Here is a 22413-nt window from a genome sequence, read left to right on the forward strand (position 1 = left end):
AAATCATTCTGATACAAAGCATGGGGACAGATTGTGTGGCAGATTTAAAGACAAACGATATATATATATATATATATATATGTGTGTGTGTGTGTGTGTGTGTGTAGATTGAACGATTGTTATAGTACACGATTATGGCCTTTATATATATATAATAAAGGCGTAGGAAAAAATTAAAACCCGAAATGCATTCAATGTGTTTACAAGTCTGTTCGTGAACGTAATGTAACATAGGTAAGATAAATAATTAAAAAGAGATTTAAGAGAATTAAAAAATACTTAGTCCTACTCATATAATGAAAAATATTTACTTTTTCTCGAATAGTTATTTAGCTTTTCCTAAATAATTGATATACTATGCTAATGGATACACTGAAATATAATTTATAGATTCTAATGTAAATTAAAAACTATAAAATATTCAGGAAGAAGGATTAGTATTTCGCCATTTTAGCCGCGTCTCAAGCTACGTTCTCTCAAACGAAAAAAGATTAAACGAACGGTTTAGAGTAAGGCGTTGATATGCCTGCATGCAAATATCTTTAAAAAAAAAATGTTGCATATCTTTTGGCATGCATTTGAAATTTACCACTTTTTATATTACTTGACGCAGTAAAACGAGTTCACATTCTTCACTACTTTTCAACAGTGCTGTCACCTACCTAGGAATAATTACAATTCATCATTACTGATCAGACCTGATTGTATATACTTACACGTAGCCCTAAATGAAGATAAGCATCATTTCGATGTTGAAATTGAGAACAACTTGGCGTTTTGCCAAATTCAACGATACTATCTCGAAGCATGCTTGTATATTTTGCTACAAGGTTCAAATGCGCCTCGAGGGACCGATCACAATCTAAACAGAATTTGTTTGCTTTGATATTTAAATAGAAAGGTTTTCGTCTTTTTTATTCTGTTTTTAGAGATCATTAGATAATGTGAAACAAATAAACAAACAGAAAATAACTATTAAAGAAATAAATATAAGTGTAGAACTATATATATTAACATTTCTCGATATCTTTATATTGATTTTTGCCGATTCAACGTGGACAAGAATTAACTATATTTATCATTTATTTTTTGTTTTTCTTGTCATATTTACGTAGAGTGAACAACATTTAAGACATCATGCCTGAAAACAGAGACAAATATTAAAGGTGCACCTCACAAATGAAAACAATATGAATTTTGATAAATATGTTTTTCTTTAAATCCTATAAAATTCATTCTTCATCGAGCAGTGCAAAAGATCAAGAAATATAAACTTGGCGGTAACTTCTGAATAGACTTGCCCATATGGTTTGTTTTAAGTTAAGCACAAAGCTACACAATGGGCTATGTTTGCTCTGCCCGCCACAGGTATCGAAACCCGGTTTCTAGCGTTTTAAGTCCGCAGATTTACTGCGGTGCCACTGGGAGGATGTTCATATGGTGATCATATCAAAACTGAAATAAATTCTTTGCAAAGTGCCCTCTACTGACTGCCTGGTCAAGTTGGTGCAAGTTTTTAAGACATTAGAAGTTCAAACCTGTCCACCTTGTTAATTAGAAATAAGTTTATCAATCTATCAGCTAAAACTGAAAGAGTAAAAACAACAGTTTACGATTATATACAACCAATACCCTGTGGTTCATTTCAAATTAGTGAATAATTACTAATAATTAAATTATTTGCATCAAGCATCAGTCAAATAACACGCTAATTAATAACAAGTCTTTTTCGTACTTGAAACCAGTTAATTTTTTTTTATATTCTATTAGTAATATTAATATATTATCATAAAATTTTTAATAAAAAGGTGCGTTTAGTAAGTCTGTAAAGTTACAGCTAACCCATTGCGGGACAGATGTTATATAACCTTAAAAATATATATAGCAGAATTTTTATTTACATTCTCTGTAAGCTGTTTATAGTTACTTTAAGCAGCTAGCATGGAACATTTATAGTTAACATTTTAGTAAGAAATTGTTAGAAAAAATTAAATCTAAAATGATATATTTTCGAAGAACCAGTGTGCAACAAAACGTGGTTATTTTATGTGCAATGAAGTTTTCTTATTGATTATAAAGTGGTATTATTCATACACTACAGCCCCCCCCCCCCGGCAGTTCATTGGTGAGACTGGGGGCTTATAATGCTAAAACTAGGGTCTTGATACCCACGGTGGGCAGAGCACAAATAGCCCATTGTGTAGCTAAACACTTAACAACAAACAAGCCATACAATGCAATTTTTAATGAAATTGACTCTAAAAGAAGTTTACAATTAAACTTGAAAAAAACAACAACCCAGTATTAAAGATACTGACACAAAAAACTTCAAAATCAGACTTCATATTATTTCGATTACAATGATTCTTTTCAAGAAGCTTTCAAAACTTAACAATGAAGCAATTAATTTCTGATGATATATATAAACTCATATCTCTAGCAACAGCTTGTTTTGTGTTTACAGTCACAAAAAATATGTTTTAATTGGGGAGTACTCTGTTTAAAAAAATAATAAAAAACTCACTAAGAGAGTAGGCATATAAATGATCGTTAATCGATGCTGTTCTTTATTCACTTCATCTTAGCGGGGAGCTCCTTTAAGTTCAGTGGCACGGGATGTTAGAATAAAAGCTATCATATAATGGTTAAGTTAAAATATAAGTTTTTCGGGAACTCCCCCCTGATAATTTATACAGCCAAGCCAGTAGTGACTGTCATGCTAATTAGCTTGTAGTTTATACACGGCTAGTTCAATTATTACTGTAAGGTACAAACACTCAGACTTCTGTAAGCTCGAGTCTGGTCAGGCAAGAGATAATGTTTAAAGTTTTCGATTTGATATGAGTATAAAACAGTTGAATTCACAATGAGGATAAGCATCTTATCTGAACACTGGGACTTTTTGCGCAAAAACTGAGCAATGAGAAGATTTTTTTTTCTTTGACCTATGGATGCTTAATCAAATGGGAAATTCAAGTAACAACTCATTGTAGTTTTATATACAAAATAAAAACGAGCACAAAAAAATCAAAATTTGCACATGAATATTTAAATGAGATGAATTATAGACGAACATCAAGCATTTAGCGATAATTTTGATATTTGAGATTTATGGTTTGAACCTATTATACCACATTTTATGACAATAACATGGCAAAATGTTTCTCAAGCCCAGGAAACTTTTGTCCAATATTTTTTGAAAAATTATATAACACGTTGAAACAATGTGTGTTTGTTATATATATATATATAAACTTTAAAAAATGCTACATTTATACTTCCCCGCTAAAATAATTTGGCCATGTTGTCATGAGAGGAAGGGAGGTTGATGGCAAGTGTCTTACTGGTATCATATGAAACATGGCAGGCTACGAAAGATGTTTAGTGCAACATTTGTTTCAAATACTCGGCTATTCCATGATAACAGTGGCGAGGGGGCTGTGGTATAATCTTTGAAACCATACTCCTCCAGATCGCCCCAAAGAGTTTCTATAGGGTTAAGTTTTGGATTATGGATGGGTCATTCCAAGACATTGTTTTTGCAATTTTAACTTACGCGTGATTGTTTTGATGGAAAGAGGCATTATCCTTCTGAAAAAAACATTGGTCTCCTGATAAAAAACAAACAAGCTAGACCACCATCCCTGTAATGTTTTTAAGATCTCTTGACATCCTTTGGGATTTATACATGTGAAAACACTTGAACGGGTAGGTCCATTGCCCAGTGAAGAGATTGCAACCCACATCATAACACTATAGTCACAGTATAATGGCACAAAACAATCAAAACTGGATTGTTCACCTGCTCCATATAAGGTCGTCATTTTGAAACTGAATAGAGTAGTTCTCATTACTTCATATAATTGTAGTGATGATGGAAAACATTCCTAAAGATGATATTTGTATAGCTCTAGAGCAGTGTTCCCCAAACTTCTTTAGTCTGAGGTTCTCTTGATGTGAATAAAACATCTTCTTTCGACACATTGTATCACTTAATTAATTCAACATAATTTTTATCGGCTTATTTTTTCTTTACAGTTTTAGAGCCTTATAATATCCTCAAAAACTTTAATTCGCGGAATTTTGTACCTTCTACACACTTCTACATTTCTAACACACTTATTTGGAATGTTTTCAGTTACGAATTTCGATATGCCAAGTACATCAGTAGTGAAACAGTTGGCTCTATTTTAGGAATCTGTTCCTGCCTGTTACATTAATAGTTAATACACTTAGATCAGATATTACAACTTTTATCCTCTAGTCAGTGGTTATTTGAACGTATCAAAACGTGATAACGCCTTTCATGTCCATTGATTATTCTGTAACAGTCAATTAAAGTAAGGTTAATAAAGAGTGGAAGTTGATCTCACATCAACAATGTACCAAGTACATATATATTAAGGTGAATAATGCCTTAACTGGCACCGCGCAACATTTTAGTTAAGAGTGGAACTTGATCTTAACTCAACAAAGTATCAAATATTAGAATGCCTTAGTTATTGGGAAAGCGCCATATAATGTGTTTGATACATCACAATAAGACTGATAGTAATCACATCATCCTTAACTGGTCCATTACGGGTTTTCAGTACGAGGAGTGTGTAATGCCATGCTTCGCTAGCTAAGGTGTTCTACACCCTAATATGTCTCATAAACGACTTATATAAACATACTTTGTATGTTCTAATCCATCCGGTCTGATGAGTTCTGTTATTGAGCAAAATCCGTCGCAGTTAAAAGCTTACAACATACAAAGTATAGTTGGAAATTTACTTGTTATACACCGAATTGAACCAGTACAGCGTGAAGTGTTTCAAATTATAATCAGTTTTACTGTGAAGCTGTATCACATACACATAATTACTAAAATGCACCAAGTTGTTGCTAAATAAAATCTTAAAAATCTCAGCTCCAGTTCTTATAGATCACAAGGTATTTCCAGAATAAATAAACCACCACAGCTGGTACAAGACGAGTACCATTATAATGCCTTTTAATTCAGCTTTTCAGCATAACTGCACAAGTAAAACCATCAATAAGTTCTAAAGGGTGTCCGGAAATTTTGTTAACAAAAGTGTGTATTATTGCCTTGAACCTCTACTACACGGCTACTATAATTCAATTGGACTAACGAAGGTACTTCACATCAAACATGGAATACTATGACAACAACAAAACCAAAAGCTTCTATGCATTCATGAAAGAATGTTAATAAAGTTGATAATATAATTTCCAGACACCCTGCATATATACTTCTATATTGTCTCAAATCGTTAAGAGATGTTTCTAAATATTCATTAAGGTTAAACATTAGAACACACAGACTAAATAAATGAACCAGAAAATATTCTCAAAAATTCATTCGACGTTTATACACTTTACTCTTTTTTTTTTGTTATTTCACTTCAACAAAACAGTAATGAAAAGGTCATTTCTGTACTAACTTCTTTATTAATTTATTATTTTTTTATAGAATATTCATTTAGATGATGTCAATAAAAGACTATTTCAAGGTAACAATACTTGTATCTCAGCTTCCGAACTGTGTCTGTCAGCCATAAGTCATAAGTTCAAAACTGTAAGTCAAAGATCTCAAACAAAAAAACATCAATACTGTGATTTAAATTGCACATGTAACAGTTGCTGTTGGTTTAGGGCTTTGATATTTCAGTGTTAATAAACCGCTGTAATTGATTCACAAATAGATGGCGGACTGATTGTTCGGCCAATCGTCGAATGGTGCTCAAGTCTTCAACTGAAAAGCGAAGTAAGAACTGCGAGAATTCAAAACATGATCTTAAGCAATAATTCGAATCACAATTCTGAATATCCATAACATTCTATATCAAACTTATGAAAAGACCGTTTTAAGACAGCTTTGTAAGTGGCAATAAGAAAACAGCAATGAAATGACGTATTTCACTTATATAAAACCTTTATACTAATAACATCAGTTATGGATTTAATTCATCAACTCGGTTACATGTAACTGATACGTCGAAGCTAACTAACCATCTCTCGAATGATGTTACTTATTAAGCCCGCATTTTTTTTATAAACAGTTAATCAATACGACTGACCTTTTGTATAAAACGTTGCCGCTATCACAGGTTGCCTCGTCTGTTTATAAACAGTGATCTAACATGATCCAAACGTTTACAAGGGCAGTATTGTCATCATAGCGATGTCTTTCATTAACACCCATCGTCGTGTGTTGCTATGTGGGTTGATCAACCCAAAGACCATTCATTTGGTTACGGCCACCCACAGAATACTGTATGAGAGATATCTTCTACCACCAATAATGCCTGTTATACTTTATTTAGTCTTAAGTCAGAAGAGAGTTAACGTAAACACTATTAACGCTTATTTACACAAATAAATGTGTTTTTCTCTTTCTTAACAAGAGCAAAAGTTAACTATATTAATTGTAAGATATACTAATACTAACATAACATATTTATAGTAAGAGTAAACTCAAGCAGTGACTAAAACTCTGCCTAATTTATTACTTTCTTCATTCAATACCTTTTAATGAAATATGGGGTTCTTTGAACTTTGATAAACCAGCAGATTGAAATACTTAGTAAAATATTCTTTGAAAATTGACTTTCTAATATTGTTAAATTTGAAATATAATTTTACCAACTCAACAATGTTTCATTGCTAACACTTGAATATTTGTATGAAAGAAGTTTTCAAGAGAAACTGATTGGTGTACAGCCCTGGTCCCAAATAAGCAGTCTGTGGGCCACAGCTATCCCCAAAAAACTGATTTCTAACCCACATCACTTTTTTATTACAAGTGGTTTGAAAATAGTTTAAGAACAGAGATTTTGCTTCTACTCAATGGTTGAATATATAATAAGCTAACTATTATTAGTTTGGTTTGGTTTGTTATAAATGACGCGCAAAGATACACTTGGGCTATTTGCGCTAGCCGTCCCTAATTTAGCAGTGAAAGCTACTGTTAAAATTGCTTTTCCATCCCGAAATGGCATTTTGTCTCAGTTGTCAAACAAGGTTGCTCGTGCCACCAATACCCCCCCCCCCCTCAAGGTTTTGTGTTCATTACGATTTGGCGGCCTTTGACAAAGAATAATTAGCGATCAGAGGCGTACGTAAAATTTGGGAAGAGCGTTTAATGTTTTTTATTTTAATTGTTTGTGAAAGTAGATTCAAAGAATGAATAGATCATAACCGATAGTCGATGCTTCAAAAAACAAAAAAGGATACTGAAAGAGGATACATGAAACTTCTTCACAGAAATTAAATCGTCCTCTCCAGTGCTAATGTGGCTAGTGGTAAAGCTGGCAAAACAGTTGGGATATACTGTCTTAACAATTGCACCAATTAGATCTCTTCATGTTTTTGATATCTTGATCTATATAATACACATAAAGTCTCGGAAAGAATTACACAGGAAGTGTCTCGTTTTAAGCATCGGGGCTGAAGAACAGAACCTTTAAAGTCATAACAACAATGTTTAGTAATATCTGACATTAAAACTTCAAATCAATCACATTTTCAAAATGCATTTACGTTCGATTATCTTGAGGAGACAACGAGATCATGAAAATATTTCCACACCAATTACGTACATTTCATGGGCCGATTCTTATACGAAAAAAACAAAATACCTGTTTCGATGAAAAGATTGCGCAGACATATTTTTAAATCACATTAATCTCAGAAGGCAATGTTTTCAGTGGTAATTGACATTACTTTCCTCTTTTCGTGTAGATGGCGTTCGAGAAAAAGTTTTCCTGGAATCAACGTCATTTCCTCTCGCGGAATCATTTCGTTAAACGACACAATTACAAAGCAGAGGTTCCACATCCGCAGACATAACCTCGGGTGGGGTTGTTTACATTTTATGATGCCGTTATTTGTTTGGCTAAAGAACTGGTTACCCTTAATTATATTCTCTGTATATTTTACTCCACAAATAATTACAAACGTGTATTTAAGCAAAAAGAAGAAAAACAACAAGAACAATTATACGATAAAGCTTAGATCGTTTGTTCTAATACAGCCCATTATGTTAGACAAAAGACAATTTGAAAGTAGGAATGTGAACAAAAAGTGGGATTCCCCCTGCGATATAAGTCTAAGGCTCCTGAGGGACCGTTTCAGGGAAATGCAACAAAAAAATGCTTGTCATGCTTCCTGATAAAACAATACATTCAACCAGAGCTCTCAATATGCGTTTGCTGTCCATAAAGCAATATGTTTAGACTAATTCCTCACTAGAATTGATCTAGTACGGTATTCACAGCATTAACCGTATGTAGGCTTAGAGTTTGATGTATGTTCTTCAGTGCATGTTATTCTGAATCCAAATTCTTTTGAAATTAATTCTGTAGATCTGTAGAAAAATATATATCTTCAAATCTTTATTTTTACAGTTGTAAGTCTGTAGAAAAATATATAGCTTCAAATCTTTATTTTTACAGTTGTAAGTCTGTAGAAAAATATATAGCTTCAATTCTTTATTTTTACAGTTGTAGATCTGTAGGAAAATACGTAGCTTGTTTTCATTTTTAATACATATTTTAACACATAGTTTCAAATATTTTTTCATGTACCAGCATCTAACATACTCCAACTGATATGTTTTATATTATAAACAAGAAAAGAGTCAGGTTCCTATGATATCATACGGGGTTTTCAAAAGCTGAGAAATATCTTACGGTTCCAAACCAGTTCTTTAAAATAAAGTGGCCACTATTCTGGTAGCTTAGAAGTAGTTATTCATAAAAAATATAATAAAAAAACAATATTAGCACATAATATTTTCATACTGGTTTATCACATAGAAACGGGCGGAGCTTTACAGTTTCATACTGGTTTACTATACAGAAATAGACAGGGCTTCATAGCTTTATTCTGGCTTACTATACAGGGCTTTAATAGCTTCATTCTTGTTCACTATACAGAAACAGGCAGGACTTTATAGTTTCATTCTGGTTTAATATAAAGAAACAGGAAGGGCTTTATAGTTTCACAATGATTTAATATGCAAAAACAGGCTGTGCTTTGTAGTTTCCTTCTGGTTTACATAATATATAAAAAAAGCAGTGTTTTATAGTTTTGTACTAGTTTATATAACATATAGAAACAAGCAGTGCTTTATAGTTTAATACTGGCTTATATAACATACAGAGCCAAACACTACTTTGTTGTTTCATACTGGTTTAAATAACATGCAGACACAAGCAGTGCTTTATAGTATAACATACAGAAACAAACACTGCTTAATTGTTTCATACTGGTTTAAATAACATGCAGAAACAAGCAGTGCTTTATAGTATAACATACAGAAACAAACACTGCTTCATTGTTTCATACTGGTTTAAATAACATGCAGAAACAATTAGTCCTTTATAGTTTCATACTGGTTTAAATAACAATCAGAAACAAACACTGCTTTATTGGTTTAAATAACGTATAGAAACAAGCAGTGCTTCATATTTTCATACTAGTCCTTTGTATTGAAACAAATAGAACTTTATAGTTAGTTTTGTACGACTTACAAAATAGGAAAGATGATTTACAGTTACATACTGATTCTTTGCATAGGAACGAACAGTTTTTGTAATCTCATAGTAATTTGCCACATAAAGATATGTTCTATTTTTCTAACTTTTCTCACTAAGAAACACACAATGTATTATAGTGCCATACTGACTTTTCACATAGAAATATGCAACTTTCTATAGCTTGATATCCGGGTTCTTTACAACAACACCAAAATGAGAAACATCTCCAACAGGTTTTATGATTTCAAAATTATCTCAAGCATTACAAAAACAACAAACACGACAACGAAAAATACTTGAAAAAGAACCGTAAAAACAAAAACAATTGGGTCAAAGTTTTATAAACACGATATGAACCACACGTGACGATTGAAAAGGTAAGATAACTGTTACAAAGAATTACAGGTGATGTGCCGCCCAATTCTATCCCTTGTCCAAATTCTATTCCTGTTCTTTCTAATCTTAAAGACAACGTGGTAGCAATTACTTAACCAATAAGCTTGATCAGTCTACCATAAGTAATAAAAGAAAATATTACACGCTTCATTAGAATTGTGGTACATCTACGTTATTCTTTTATTTACGTCACATTCATGCGCATTACGTCAAAAGGATAGGATTTAGACAGGATGGAATTTAGCAGCACAGCGGCAATACCTTGCTTTGTAATAAAATTGACAGATGTACATCGATGCCATTATCACTTGTTTCATATATTTTATGTACCTGTGGAAAGCCCTCCAGTGGCTCAGCGGTAAGCCTGAAGTCTTATAACTCTAAAACCCGGGTTTCGATACCAGCGGTGGGCACAGCACAGATATCTCATATGTAGCTTTGAGCTTAACAACAAATAAACAGAGAAACAAACCTGTGTAAAAAAAGTAATAACACATGGTATGTGAATGAATGGCATACTACTAAATATGTGAAAATGCAGGTCCTTTGGAAAGTCACGCTGTGCAGCAGATACTGTCATAACCACTAAAACGAATTTCTTTTTTTAAGTGCCTAGCTTCCGAATTAAGTTGAGTTATGAACGCAAAAAGAAGAGAAATAAAAATACTTTTATAGAGTATTTTACTGCCACAAATACATAAAGTTTATGACATAAATACGAGATGTGTTCAGAAAGAAGCGGAATTTTATTTTCTGTAGAACAAACATATCAGGCAAAGACAACAAACGTGTACAAATGGCGATGAAAATCTAGGCAACCGAACATCATTTCTCATCACACACACTCTCCGTTTTTAGACAAGTGCATTTCCTCCACGTTCCATGAGTCAATCACTTAGCTCAATAAAATACAGGTGTGATGTTATGAATCCAGTTGATTTAAGAACCTCGGTTGTCTGGTAGTGTTGTCCATGCAGACTACTTTTGTGCGGACCTATACCTAAGTGACGAAATCATTACGTGCACATTTTTAACCGTTGGTGTATGGACAGAGCCTTTTCGTCCTCTTTTCTTAAAAACTTGGTTACACCACATTGTTCAAAATATCACTAGGCATGGCCATTTCGTAATTGTGTAGCATGCTACCTATCATTGAACTATATAGATAATTGTGTAGCACGCTACCTATCATTGAACTATATAGATAATTGTGTAGCATGCTACCTATCATTGAACTATATAGATAATTGTGTAGCACGCTACCTATCATTGAACTATATAGCTAATTGTGTAGCACGCTACCTATCATTGAACTATATAGATAATTGTGTAGCATGCTACATATCATTGAACTATATAGATAATTGTGTAGCATGCTACCTATCATTGAACTATATAGATAATTGTGTAGCACGCTACCTATCATTGAACTATATAGATAATTGTGTAGCACGCTACCTATCATTGAACTATATGGATAATTGTGTAGCACGCTACCTATCATTGAACTATATAGATAATTGTGTAGCACGCTACCTATCATTGAACTATAAAGATGTTGTAACTACCATCGGACAGATATTGATATATTAACACGATCATTTGTTGGCCATAATAATCGACTCATATGGAAAGGAAATGACTATTTTTCTCTGAACATTTATCGTAGATAAAATCTCATAACGCTGATGTACATCAGGTTTTTCTTTTCAGGTGTAATGTTCATCCACTATGAAAAATCGATTTACTTAAGCAAGTATTTTGGCAAAGTGTGTTTAATAACACAATGCTGATATGAATTAGTTTTACAATTGAGTTGCATATATTCAGAAACTCTTACTTTGAAAATCCCCGATATATTTGGCACTTAAACTTACATAATAAACTGCGTTGAAATAAGTTAATGCGAAACATAAGAACAAACGTGTCGATCTAGGAACATAACGTTGTATAGTTGAGTGTAATACAAGAGATGACGCGATCTTATACCCTCAAAAGCAGTGCTCTGTTTCTCTGCTACGAGAGTGTAGCACATAGAGAGAGTCGTTGTAGAGAAGAGTTGACACAAAGAGACACTTAAGATGATGAAACTTAGGTCAATGTCATTAAAAGTTATTAAGCTTTCTAAAAAACATGCGATATAATTATGTTGAATATGTAAATAATGAACTAACTGTTGTTTTTTTATAGGTCCATGTTTCTTGACTTGTGCTATCGTGGAATATCCAGTAATTGATTTTTGACGTTTATAAATGTCATTTTGTTCGATTAGTTTCACTCGGTATTTTTTACAGCTATCATAATTTGAATATTACTTTAAAAAGAAGCAAAAATGGGGCTGGGTGCGGCCTGTTGGTTAGAATGCTGGGCTTTGGATTCGAGGTTCTGTGGTTCGCGTTTGTTACCGCCTTAAAATATATCGTGCTCCGTACTTTGGGCCATAAGTGAGTTATAAAAGTGGCGGTCAAAACCCACTATTCAATCAAAGTAGCCCTCGAGTTTGCGGTGGATGGTATTGACTATCTGCTTTCCCTTTTCAAAATTAGGGACAGATAACGCAGGTAGCCTTCATGTAGCTATGCGCGAAATTCAACAAACAGCAAACGTGTGTATGTACCACATGCTCAAAATACTGAATATTCCCTGAAATAATGTTTTCGAAACACTTAATATACATGTAAGCTGTGAAATAATGTTGAGAGTTCACTCATGTCGTGTTTTCTAGACATGTTTTATGTATATTGACTTTAGACATTTCGAATTTCTTAAACCTCAAACAAAAGACACTGACGCCTTTTGTACTTAACTTATTGATATGCGCATACTTAAGTAGCAAAACAAAATGAGTAAAAAGTAAAATAAAAAAACTATTTATGGAAAATTTCTAACAGCTAATATCAAAGACAGAATGAAGTAAAAAAAAAGTTAATTGTTGTCTTTCTTACTTAGAATTATGAACATAAACAGACAATAGCTAAATGTAAAAAGAAGCAAAATATTAAATCATGGAGGTACAGTGAGAGGTAAATAATTTCCTTTAGTATGTTGAGTAACCAAGTGATACTAACGCTAGAATTATCGACAGGGATCCATCGATTTGTTTGTTTGTTGTTAAGCACAAAGCTACTCAATGGACTCTCTGCACTGAATCTTGGAACCCTGATTTTTACCGCTGAGTCATCGCTTTTTAAACACACGTTTCTAAACTATTTATACACGAAATTGCTTGTGCGACTTTGTCGGTTACAGTATTCGTACTAATACGAGTCATATAAAAAGATATACAAACCAAAATACCATCAATATTGTAATTAATCCCAATAATTACTTGTGGATGGTTCAATGTATTATTAGTAGAAAATTAATTGCTTCACCTTTTTTGTCAGTTCTTTACAATGAGTGCTGTAACAAGTAGAAAAACATAAAATTATGAAACATGATACAGTAGCCTCCCAGCGGCACAGCGATATGTCTGCGGACTTACAACGCTAGAAACCGGGTTTCGATACCCGTGGTGGGCAGATAACAGATAGCCCATTGCGTAGCTTTGTGCTTAACTTCAAACAAACAAACATGATAAAGCATGTGGACTCCTCGGGCAGTAAACGGAATAAAAACGAATCGGTAACTTGATGGTTATAAAATAGTTAATAAATGGCCTTTAAGTCTGCATTGTTGTCAAAAAAATATTCTTGGTCATTAGATTTAAGTTCAGGTTGAAGTATAAACCTAACTTTTTGTCCAGTGTACAGAGTCTTTGTGTACCGGAATGCAACGTCACTTTTCTCAATTCATGCCCCTTACTTGGATATTGTTACGCAGCAAAATCATAAATTTCAAGCGATGGAAAGGGTCCAAAAAAGTTGCTAGTTTTATTAAATCACCCAAAAGGATTCGTCTTTTTAGGCCCTGGGGAGTGTTTCTCTTCCGCTGAATAAACGTTGTCATAGAAGGTAGGGTCACTTCAGTTGTCATGGTAATTTGGTTGTCACTGTTGACGTATTTTCATAGTAGTTGTAGATTACAGGAGAAACAATTAAATTGCAGTTTATTAAGCCGTTTACAAAATATCGTCCATTTTGTCATTCAAGCTCAAAGAAAGCCGTCACTCAAGGCCCTCCAACTCGATTTATTCGAGTGTTAAGGTAATATCGAACAGACGCGTGAATTAACTGCTTTAATCTAGCCGTCATTGAAGCAGAAAGACTTACACTGTCACCAAAGGAGTGTTTAGTGTGCTAGGCCTTAGCTTTCCTAAATGGTACGTCACATGAGCCCTTGTCTCATGTTCCTCCTTCTCTGTAGGTTCGTTCTGTGTGTTGTAGCCCGCATTCCGCTGAGTTACCGGCATTTTCGTGACAGCCTTTTCAAACTGCAAATCACCAAACCTGCAAAAACGAGTAAGGCCAACTTACAGTGACCATGGAGATGGTGTTACTTAATGAGGCACGGCAAGGTACCGTGAGCCCAGGCTCAGCCTCCACATGCCATCACGGAGAGGCAAGCCCCACTATCAGGGCCAGTATCTGGTCACGTGGTCGGCTGCCTTCTACGAAGAGGAACGAAACTCGTTACAAGCCTTTCCTTGTCTTTCATTGAGTTCAAACTATTCTTCTAGCTTGAATCTAACATATCAAAGCGAAAAATGTCTTTTCTCAGTCGTTTATTCTTCTTGATGGACTAAATTAGCTGTGGAAAAACAAACAATAGCAACATCTACGCGTTACTACATTCAGAACTTCTTGTCATGTGACTGGCAAGCAAAACACGCTACACGTGTTAGATAGACCGTTTCTAGACGTCTGCAGTAAACTGAATTTTCCTTTAAAAAGATAATAATAACAGGCATTCCGTATTGTACAAACAGTAATAAAGCGAGTTTTACGAGCTCAGTCACAAAGTGTTGTGAAGAATCGTTAACAAATAATTGAAGTGGTACAAACCTATAAAAACAGTAAACCACAAAGGCATTTCTTTATAAATTATCCAGACATTTTTACCCAACACAACAAAATAATTCCCTTACTTGTTACAGTGTTTCACTTAACAATTTACTCACGACTGGCGATCTGATTTTCACTTTTTACTGACATCTGGTTTGTTAATTCACTGTGACTTAATTTCTACTGCTTGATTGTAATTGTGGTGCAAGTGTTATGTTCTACTCTTCCTTGGGCACACCTTTCATATAAATGTTATGTTTCATTTTTTCTTTCGGCAGTTCTCCGGTGGGACAGCGATCTTAACAACGCTAAAATTGGGAGTTCGATTCCCCTCGGTGGACATAGGATACAGCCCGATGTGGTTTTCTATGAAGAAAAACACACTTCTTTCAGCACATTTTCAACACACGTGTTACTCTCCTTTCAACGAATTGGTGGTTGATTTTTTTTATATCAACAAACCTCTTTCGTTTCTTCGTTCATTTATTAATATTATTGTGAATAAGCTGTTTTCAAAATAGATTAGGCTTCAGATCAAATCGTTTACTAATGATTACTCGTAAGGTGGCTTATTAGCCTCATTCTATGTCGATTGAAAATACAGCAGTTGTAATTTAGTGTACATTTTTTCATTCATATTTTTTCTTTAGCCCTAAAATAGTTTCAACATGTTCACAAGTTTGGATACCTTACTACACATATTCATACAAGTTTTATCGAGCATCCATTTTAATCTTTATATCACGCTAGGTGCCGCTTTCTTTCAAAGGAAACTTCATTTATATATATATTGGACTTTAAAGAAGAGACCTTTCAACTACTTCTATCTCACAATAAAATTGACAGAAATAAATAGTTGAAAGATATCTCCTTAACAATCCAAGGTGTTAATTAAGTTTCCTTTGAAAGAAAGTAGCACCTAGTGTGATATAAAAATTAAAATGGATACCCGATAAAACATGTCTGTCTAGTGTTTTATTTCTTTTTATCAAAATAGCTCAACTGCTCGATTCTTGAAAATTCTGCAACAGTGAAGAACCTCGATCTTGAAATAATATTGCGTACATGTATTAATATACCATAATAAGTTTAAAAATCCACATTTTAGCGGATATAACGTAGAACAGAATAAAAAGGTAAACTTCTCTACTAACTACGACATAGTTATTTTGACAATATGGAGATTTTTTTAAAACATGCCAATCGAAATGCCCCTTTATCATTACTTCACAGAGTCTCTCATCAGAAGAGGACACAGCAACAATCACATACATATAATGTTGTTTATATATAGACTGTTTCAGGAAGTCGCTTAATAGAGTAAGTCTGCTTTTACTGCAGATAAAGTGAATAAATAAATATATATATAGATATATCAGATGAAACGTGCCAATGTCCTTTCCAAATATCACAAGCGCCTTGGATTTGAGCTGTCAGAGATCATTACAGAGGAGAGCGTTTGTTCGTCTTGATGTATTTACTTGTGAATTTACAGACGAGCTCTACATACGCACATATTCATCAACTGACTAAGTCACCTGACCAAACCGCAATGTATTTATAATAATATTCAATCGGAATGAAAAAATCCGAGATTTGGAATTGAAAGCGACAGGAACTTGTTAATAGACAAACATGTTGCTTTTAAAATTTTAAGATAATTAGTACATGGCTTATAGATTAAAAAGACACAGTGCCACCTGGAGGCTATTCACAGAACTACATATACATCTCAAGACATCATAATGCCACGAGAGCAAAGTGACAGAAGAAACCAGCCCAACAGCTCAAGTGGCTTTCCGAACTCTGTACAGTTAAGTCTACGTAGGTGACAACAAATCTCGGTCACGCACCTGCTTCAAACATCTAAAATACCGCTCGAATCCAAGCCCTCTTGAAGCATACTCAACTGTGCAAGCTGTATAACCTAAAATGTTATCGATGACCTTGTTAAACATTATTAACTGTGTTCCCTACGTGTAATGAATTCAGTTACGCTTAAAGAGAGAACAATTAAAATTGAATAAAACTCACTAGGTGGCGCTAGTGGCAGGAATTAAATAAGACCACAATTTTGTATTTCATTATTAATACTTTAATTAAGCTGTTAAATAATAAATAGAATATATTATAAAAATGTCCAGATAAAACAATACTACGCTGAAGAGGTGAGGTCACTATATAAAAGTCACGCAATACATAACGCGTTAAACGGTTATATATATATATATATATATTTATGTAAACCTGAGCTATAAATTTATAATGTTCGTCATGTCGACTAGAACAAGTTCAAATGCAACTTGGGTCACCCGTTCAATAACAGGCCTCGTCCACGAAGCAGTTTGCTCATACGGGGATATACGTTTTAGATAGATTCTGTTTCAGAAGGCATCATTATAATGGCTTTGTTATATCGGAGTCAAAGTGGTACATTGAAGTTTTGTTGAAAACAAAAGTTTTTCACAATAAAAATGTATAAAAAGAGAACATAATATATCCAATACATGTATGTAGTGGAATAATACCAATTTAATCTTTATTTTCTTTTTACTGAAGAAATTGCTCAAACAGCACAAAAAACTTCGAATATTGACTGTTCAGAACATGACACAATTATTGCTATTCAAGAATAGTTTTTTTTTTTGCTTCCCTAAATCCCCCACCTAATAGCTCAGCGGTAAGTCTCTGGAGTTATGACTATAAAAATCATGTTTCGATACCCGTGGAGGGCACAGCACAATTAGCTTATTGTGTAGCTTTGCGCTTGACAACAAACAAACAAACATCCAAAAATGTTTCGCCGACATTATTTACATAAATAAAGGGCATTTGAGTTGGTTGGTTAGAAAAGTGCTACGACATATATATTTCATGAAAAGACATGAAGCGTGAAATGCAGGTTCTGAAGGTCTTCTGTGTCTAAGACTTCATGGAAAAAAAATGATAAAATAAAAAAAGCGTGTCTATGAATGTATCAGGAGGTTGATATAATCTCGCCAAAAAAACATGTTTCTAGTTTCAAAATCTCAGTAGAACAATTTTCATTTCAAATGTATTGTTTCCAGAAAACTTCTAGAACTAACAGATAAAATTGTATTGAGTTAAAACGAAACGTTTGGAGTTAACAGATAAGACTCTTCTACGTTTAAATAAAACTTTTGGAGGTAAAATATAAAGTTTTTCTATGCCCCAAAATGCGTTATAATACACAATTATGAGTACACTTTTCGTTGTACGCTGATAGGAGACAAAACAATCAATTAACATTAAAGATATGATAACTGCTATTGAACGCCACATTCAATTGTTCATTTACCCTAAGAATGTTCCTATAAAATTCCTTTTGGCTTCAAACTCACTTCGAACTTGTCATGTTGTTTATCACTAGACACATCCTTTACCAAATTCAAATGAAAAAAAAAACGCAATTTCCTGTTTTTGTACGTTTACTTTTTGAGGGGTATTACCATCATGGTGTCGTACTACCTATGTGGTAGTTCGCGTTCATTTGGAGGAAGGGAATATCGGCCTTTTGCTTTTCCAGGAATCACACGTTCGTCTTTGTTATCGTGTCGTAAAAAGTAGGCGCATTTCGAATCACAAATCCTTGTCAATAACTCAAAATTTCGAAGAAAATTTACTAAACTTTCCTTTCGAGCTAATTCCTGCTTTAAGTACGACGTATATTAATTATGACATAATGTTCTATACACAGCAACCCACAAGTTAATTTTTATGAATCACTTGTCTCAGAATTAAACCATTTGTTGAGCTGATTTGCTTAAGTCCTAGTATCCCTACTGACTTAGCAACAAGACTATTAGACTTTGAGTATCATAGTTACGATATTTCGTTTCGAACTGTTTTTAATTTGTTTGTCGTTAATGGTGTGTTATAACTGCTATATTGAGAAGCCTTTCATCTGGCTTCGGTTTCCAGGCTCGATATGAATCAATAAGTATGAATTAATAATAAATTTCTACCTGAATAAAAATAATTGGAAACGTATTTTTGAGCTCTTATAACGTCAGTTTTGTTAAGCCCGCATAAAAACTGCCCTATCGAAACAAGCCTCACTTGAATCGCGAGAAAACTCGTGCTTCCCTCAGGGCTGATCATAAAATCGTCAGGCTTGCTATAGCGAGTACATTTATAACACATTAAACACGTGTGTCCTTTCTATCCATTGGTCCATTATTAAAGTAGGTCGATGAAAAAGTGCTTTAACCTTTAAAAGCGAACAGTTCACAGTTTTGCTGTCTCTATGAAACAAACACGTTCGAATCACAATGAATATTCGTTCGGTTCTGCCTAGTGACAGTGTTTTTTGTTCTTATTGATTTTCACTGCAACATGGTGAGCTAAAAAAGGAATCTACAGTCTTCCATAAAGGCCTGTTATCTGACGCTTGTCGTTTCTGACATGTGCTCATCCACAACTAAAGAAACTGGAGAAGCTCACCAATAAGCAAATTTTCGTCTGCCTCTGTCAACATTAAACAAAAGGGTAAATTTTTGTACATTAGCTGAAATTCACCATGTTTTGCCTGAATATCGTTTGGTTAATAAAATCTGGGCCTTATTACTAGCAGCGGTGAGTTAGTGGGTGCATATATTCATGGTTTCTAGAATGGAGTAATATGCAGAAAAAAAGTTGATAAACGTATTTAGTTGACGACCTTAACTTCTGCTCCATCTTGTAGTTTTAAAATGTGGAAATGAAGTGAGTTAAAGATGCTGTTCAATTGTGATTTTGCGCTTATTAGGTCACGAGGCGAATTTCTCTCTTTTAAGTGTAATACACAGCACTTACAAGACCTTTCCGAAACGTTCAATAGACAATTTTCGCCATTTCCATGATCTAACTCTTCATCAGTGAATTAAGATTGACTTAAAATGAGCAAACATTGAGAGTGATTGTGTAAAATTACGTTTCCTCAGGTTAGACATTTGTTTCATTGTTCACGTGATCTCAACCACCATTATATTACACAGAATAAGTGTATATTTCAACATTTAGTTTTGTTAGCAACCGTCAGGGTTAACCTGCTTAACTTAATAACCGTATGGGTAGCATTCGTCTTAACACTGACAACCGTCTGGGTAGAAACTGTTTAATTAATTTAATTTTAAGAAGTTAAATGCATTAATGAGGATATATAAAACAAAGTGTTAATTGGCAGATTTCATATTGGGTTATAGTAGTTTAGAAGTGTTGCCTTTAAATCATATCAGTAACAAGTGGCCAGTTGCTTAAAACAAACTAAAAAAAAAGAACGCTTAAAATAACCTGTTACTCACGTGATCAACGTCCTTCCAGGTCCGGCGCTTCGGTCAGTGGTACGACAATTGAGCTTGGCCCTTTAGTGGCCTCATGAGGGGTAAGCGTACTATCCAAGTGAACTTCGACTAACAGTTAATATCACACAAAAGCTTCTGTCACCGGCACATAAGTGAGGTACACAGACGTTTTTCAACTTCATAAATCACTGTAACCAGCAACCTAAACATCAGAACCGTCCAAGCACTTGTGACGCGCACATCAACCAGAGAACACTTGCTTCTCTAAACTTAAGACGTGCGTACGGCCACTCCGAAACGCAGGTGCGCTAGCAACTCGACGTTAGAGCGTTGAAATTACCTTTTTTTTTCTTCTTCGGATACCTCCCCTTCACACCTGGTCAGGCGAAACAGAGAATTCCACGGTTACTTGAGGCTAGCAGACATCTTCTTCAGCCAGGTATTTTAGTACACAAGCTTGTAGCTTGCTTGAGGGTCGCGAGCAAACGATTATTCAGCAAACTCGCGTACGCGATTCCACTTGGATTTCAGCAAATTGTAGCTTGTTCTCAGAATTTGAGATATTTTGAGGATGTATCCATTATGACATGTCAGTGGAAAGTCGTTTCTGGTCTATAATAATTCCCCAAACTTTATTTTATGAATATGACAAGTATGTCCCGTGAGGTGTCTCTGCGAGATCACGAACACTGGGCAAACCGAACTTACGGAATGTGAGTGTCCTCGTTTACAGGCGACAGATCAGCGGGATGTCGATCACCACTAGTTTCTTGCCTGGACGTTGCCACTCAAAAGACCGTTTCAACAACGAACCAGCATTAACTAATAGTAACAGCAGGAAAACCAGCGTCGAACTGTTCTCGGAATATGCGAACTTTGGAGTGTGTCAGACGCGTGGATTGAAGTATTGTATATCACCGTCTTTTCTCTAGAACAGGCAAGCTACTTTCCAGTTGATTCTGGCCAATCCCTTTCTTGACGTACTGCGCATGCACCTACGTTGTTGAGAAATATCGTAGTGCGCATGATTGGTTAGTTAACTAGAAATACATAATAACTATCCATACTCTGGTTTTCCGTGTACTTGTTTTTGAACCTCCTAACTTCTGTACAACTTTTACATCATTCAGAATGTGTTCGTTTACCAGAGCCTTTAAACTTTCCTCTTGTAAATGTCTAAAGTGGGAAAGAGAAGGCCTTAGTAAACATGTGAAGATAGTTTTAGAAGAATAGGAGGTATAAAATGAACAAACAGTTAGAGGAGAGACAAACAAATACAAAACATTAGTTACCTCCCTCAAATAAACAATAAACGAAAGTCATGAAAACCTAACCTGTTTGTGTTCCTCTGTACAGATCACCGCTGAACAAAAGAGAAACCCCGAGCTCCCAGAACAGTTTTCAGAGAGATTTCAGTCGTCGGAGCGAGACAGCCTGGCGTCACGGGTCGACCAGTAAGATGAGGATGATACAAGTACTTCAAGTCCATTTTTGAAGCAGCTGTGCCTTTCACACCCCTTCCATCGGTACTTGTGATGTCAGTGTGAATGTAGTCATAAGCTCTTTAGAGTAGATCACTAAGTAAACACGAGAACTCACACGTGGTAAGCTGTGGTCTGGTAATTGTCGAAGCAGGGCAATTCATGAGACATTAACTTATGTATATAATCTATTCCATATAGATTTTTGATACACGTGTTCCTTTTCTTTTTTCTTCTTCTTATTTGCTTGCCACATGAGCAGGAAAAAAATTTAAGGGCATTTTAGTTTCTCTTTAAAAGTCATGTTTATGGAAATGTTGAAATAGGTTTTAAGTAGCATTAGTCAGTAGAAAATTATTGATATTTCCTGAGAAATCGAAGCTGAGATTCTCCCCAAAACTGTTTTGTAGCTCTCGTGCGAAATTTCAGTAAATACAGGGAAGTTGGAAATTGTGTTAATAAAACATTATTAACATTTGTTTCCTAATGTCTCCGAATCACGTGCAAACGCCCCATTAACATAATTTCTGGACACCCTGTATGTATTTCTAGCATGAGTAGAAAGAATTGCTAAAAGTTCAGATAGAAAATGACATTATTTTTTTTTTATCAAACCAACTAAAAGTTATAAAGTTTGTAGCATCCCAAAAGTTCATTTCATTGCTTCACATGGTTTGGGATAAATAGCTATAGTCTAAAAGGTAGGGTGCACCGTATCCTTAATAATTATAAGTGATTTACTATA

At 34.4% G+C, this 22413-nt stretch overlaps 1 protein-coding gene and 1 long non-coding RNA gene across 2 annotated transcripts in view; one reads left to right on the forward strand and one right to left on the reverse strand.

The window, feature by feature from the left end:
- The window catches only part of LOC106460744 (bone morphogenetic protein 2-like), a 30656-nt gene extending 9292 nt beyond the window's left edge, over positions 1-21364 (reverse strand). Inside the window, exon 1 of the mRNA XM_013920479.2 lies at positions 20188-21364. The gene's annotated coding sequence lies outside the window, so the exon portion shown is untranslated. The remainder of the gene's footprint in view (positions 1-20187) is intronic.
- Positions 1-22413, forward strand: part of LOC111086078 — a 48625-nt gene extending 26212 nt beyond the window's left edge. Inside the window, exon 3 of the long non-coding RNA XR_002610837.1 lies at positions 21544-22413. This is a non-coding gene — a long non-coding RNA (uncharacterized LOC111086078). The remainder of the gene's footprint in view (positions 1-21543) is intronic.

This window comes from Limulus polyphemus, unplaced genomic scaffold (genome assembly GCF_000517525.1).
Source record: "Limulus polyphemus unplaced genomic scaffold, Limulus_polyphemus-2.1.2 Scaffold827, whole genome shotgun sequence".
Lineage (NCBI taxonomy): Eukaryota > Metazoa > Arthropoda > Merostomata > Xiphosura > Limulidae > Limulus > Limulus polyphemus.